Consider the following 4,587-nt stretch of genomic DNA (forward strand, 5'->3'; position numbering starts at 1 on the left):
CACATCTGGAAACCAGGCGATAGGGCCTGGCTGCACTGCCCTCAGGCACCTTTGGCTACGTCGCCTAAATTGTTGAAGCCATGGCGGGGACCCGTGGAGGTCGTGCGGGTTGCACGCCCCCAGTGTGTTCAGATAAAATGGGGAAAGCGCCGTTGGTACGTCCACCCCTCCCGACTGAAACCGTTCTCGCCTCCATATGGCCTCCCTTTGTGTCATGAGGGCCGAGCATGTGACGTGACCGACGACCCGAGGGGGGAAATGTCTCCGCCTGATCCTCACATGTCTCCGCCTGATCCGCTCCCAGGTGTCTCGGAATTGACAGCTGCCGACCACCGGCGGCCGGATCCCCGCGGCGCGCCCGGTCCTTCCAGGCCCGATCCGCGCCTTCCAGGGCTGCCGGAGCCACCAGACGGTCGTCAGCGTCCCGTACCATACGATGGACCGGCCAGGCGGACTCGCGCTCAGTCGCGCAACTTTTCTTGACCAACCGAATGAGGGGCCGATGCGGCCGGAGCGCCTCGTCACTGCGTTCCTCTTCCGCTCGACCGCTCCATCATCCCGGTGGAGGAGCGAGCGGAGCGGGGGGGGGGGATCGATAGTCACAGAGACACTGGACACGTTCCTTTTCTCGGACTTGCTTTTATTGTGTTGTTCGTCGGTTTGTACATAACTTGTTGTCTAGGTGTTGTGTGTTGTTGTTGTTTTTTTTATTGTGTTGTTGTCGGTTTGTACATAGGTTGTTGTTTGGTGTTATGTCATTGTGTTGTTGGGGGGGTTGGGGTTTGTTGTGTTACTATTGTTGTTGTTGTTGTGTTGTTTAGCAGCCGGGCCGGCTGCGAGCTATGTGGGAGGGGGTGATGTAGTGGTGATACGCGCTGACAGTGGGGATCGTGGGGCAGCGCGTGGTGATTGGCTGTGTGCCGGTGATGCGCGCTGACGGTGAGGGATCACAGGGCAGCGCGGGGTCATGGGTTATGTGGTGGTGATTGGCTGTGTGTTGGTGACGCGCGCTGACAGGGGGTGATCGTGTGGCAGCGCGGGGCGATTGGTTGTGGAGTGGTAACACGCGCTGGGAAAATGGATCGTAGGAACAGCGCGCCGTGATTGGTCGACTAGTGGGTGCTCACATCGCGGTCCGCAAGAGGGCTATATAAGGCGGTGCGCGCGGGCGCTCGGGGAGTTGGTGACCAGCGAAGACTGAAGACGGCGGAGGAAGAGATAGGGCCCTGCGGCACCTAGTTCCGCTGTCCTTGTAAGGACCGGGGCTCTGTGTGACCCAGAGGCGGGACCCTGGGACCCGGGGCCGAACGTCCGTGTGAGGGCCGGCTCGCGGGACCCAGAGGTTGTGACCCACGCCCAAGCTTGGGGTGGGTCTGTAGGCTCCATGGACGTTACGGGACTGGAATGCAGTGTGAGCATGCAGTGTGAGCATGCAGCGTAAGCTATAGTAACTACACGTGTCAGTGGAGTGTGTAGTGGGAGAAGTAGTGACCACACGTGTCAGTGGAGTGTGTAGTGGGAGAAGTAGTGACCACACGTGTCAGTGGAGTGTGTAGTGTGAGAATAGAGACCACACGTTGTATCGTAACAAGTCAAGATTTAATAAAAGAGTGTGCTACCCGTCAAGTGGTTTCCTGCCGTCATTCCGAATACTTCACAATTACAAACACTTGACAAACACCTTCGAAATCATTTTTTACCAATATACTACGCTTTTATTTTATCTGGGGATAACCAAAGATATATTTTATTATCTGTATCTAGCTATTACATGTACATGTCATGTATGTACTTATGTTTCCTTCCACTAATATACTGCCACCAAGAATAGAAGTTGCCATAGGAAGGTGAGAAAAAAACAATGGGTTTTGGTAAACTTTTCATCACTTTCCAGTCAACTGTTCTTAAAAAACAGTTCAACACGGATACGAGTAGAAAGAGCTAGTAATACAGATTTAGTAATTATACTCAAAACACTTGCACATGTTCTACACTTCATGACAAGCTTAAATGACATCATTATCAACATTTTGCCTTCTACTACTAATGATTGACTATAATTTTGACAAACATTGTATCACACAAATAAACTTTGATCAAAATCCAAAATTTTAAAGCAACTCATTATGCCACCCATCTCAAGCCGACATAAGACCTTGTTTCAGTAGCTTTCTCTTTCACCCGAAGACGGTTGCTTGTGTTGCGATTGAAACGTCGTGATCTATTAATAATTTTCTAGCGACGTGACTTTACCGAAAGAACCAAAGAGTGTGTCTATAGTTACTCCTAAACAACTTAAAGGAATAGCAATACTGAGTGTTAGAAACGAAGACTCTCTTGATCTTAACAGTAAAGCACTCGGCAATATTAATGGAGCTGTAGTGGTCTTCAAATGCGTGGATACTATTGTGATGATACTGCTATTCAACTTGCATTCCCAGAAGAGTTAATAAACAGCCTTACTCCTACCGGAATGCCTCCTCATGAACTGAAACGTTAAGTATGAGCCATTATTATGCTCCTTAAAAACCCAATGCCATTGAGAGGAATATATAATGGTACAAGACTTACTCTTACTCGAATACACACAAAGCAAAAAATATTAGTGCAGCAAACTCAGACATGGTACTGAATCCAAGAATCCCACTCATTTCATCACACAAGTTTTTCATCGTTTCAAATGAAAATAATTCCCCATACAATTGTTGCTCTATCAAGAGCCATATCGTTTGATTCACTTAGTGTAGTGTCAGAAAAGAACCCAGAAATTGACAATTGTGTCTTTAGAAATATTTTGATTCAAAAATGTAAGTAAAGAAATGCGTGAATGTTCAATTAAGATCATACATTACAATTCTATGTCGTGTATGTATGACTTACTGTTAGTAGCTCAGCTTATTGGAGAGTATATTGAGTATATTGATGTTAGCTTATATTTTAGTTTTTTACGTGGTAGTTTGGCTGCTGCAGCTCCTTACTATTAAAATTTCCTCCCTTTATTACTGCTAATCCTACATAATACAGGAGCATGACTTGAAGACCTCCCCCCACCACCTACACATTCCACAAGTAGTGACTAAACCCATATCAGCATTTTCAATAAATATGCTAAATTCCTCTATTGATACGCAAATTCATTTGTCAAGGCGCCCTCCTCCTCTAACCCAGCTTAAATATACGCTGCCAAGCTTGGTGGTGTTCATTCAGACGCTGTCTTTCGGACAGCCCTGTTCTTCACCTGAGGACGGCTGCTTGCGTTGTGGCCGAAACGTCGTGATAATTGTATTTTATTATGTTTTATTTTTATTATTTTATTATTTCCCTTCTACGTGACTTTACCGAAAGAAGCAAGAAGATAAAATCAGCTAGATTGGCATGTTACGCCCGGTACAGCTAGTGTATTTTACATAGCATCACTCCATATGCGTGGTGGATGGTCTCAGGCATATTCACTACTTTGGCTGCCAGTCTGTTGTGATGTAGAGTGAGCAACCGTGAGGGAGCGTACACAGGGAGGTGCGAGCGAGTTGACAGCGGAGGATGACGTCATGTCACGGGTGCTGTAAGGGAGGGGTGGGTACCTTCGGGAACAAAGGCGGGTCCAAGCTTAGGGGGAAGAGCCGCCAAGGGGTACTTCAGGGGGACCCCGTGACGGCGTGGTTTCCGTTGGGAGAGGAACAAGAGCCTGTGTGGACGACATCCCATTCGCCGCCGAAGAAGGGCTAGAGATGTAGAGGTCTCACCTCGTCGCCAGGCGGCGATGGGTGATCCCCCGCCCGGGCAGACGAGGGGGTAGACAAAGGGGAGCCGTACCGGGGCGTAGATGGCTGAAGGGTTGTCCGCGTAAAGGACAGAGTTCTGACGTGCGCCATAACGGGTGTAAGCGTCGAGTGCAGATGGTGTAACAACCAGTGAGTGTACAGTGGACAGAGTGTGTAAGAGTGTGAATAAGCGGCAAACAGCCTTAAGTAAGAATCCTCGTCTCCGTCTGGTTCTACAAGTCTCCTGTGTGTCAAGAAGTACGACACATGAGCAATAGCCAAGGGACCGTCCCCTCTAGCCATGACCTGTGTCCCCTGCTCGAACCCACTTTACTAAATTCTCACAAACTCACGGAAGTTCTCTACTCCACGCGTGCGTCCTTTATATATTCGACCGTGGAGAGTTTTGTTATCAAGCACCTATTATACCCATACTGGGCCTATCGGAAGTTTCCGAGACTGCATAAGAATGTGAATACATTGGTTCCGTATCTTACAAAACAATTACAATGTTCGACCACGATAATTTAGTCTATTTGTCAAGATTGTTTACCCGTACCTCACCACGTTGGTCAGTGCGAGTTGGTGAATTAGGAAGATTACACTTAACCAGAAATCAATCATGTGAAGTCCGGTTCAAAGTGCCGTGTACCAACCATTGCATCACCACTTCCATCCATTATATCCTCACTTCAAGACAATTTATGATTCTTAAAAAGTACCGACCGATATTAAAGTTCAAAGCATAACCATACACGAAATATTACCTTTCAATTTCTGGCACACGTTTCATGCACACACAAAAAACCCAACGACGCAAGTGAAA

The sequence above is a fragment of the Lethenteron reissneri genome, chromosome 4 (genome assembly GCF_015708825.2).
Source record: "Lethenteron reissneri isolate LAM-NWPU_2019-01 chromosome 4, ASM1570882v1, whole genome shotgun sequence".
Lineage (NCBI taxonomy): Eukaryota > Metazoa > Chordata > Hyperoartia > Petromyzontiformes > Petromyzontidae > Lethenteron > Lethenteron reissneri.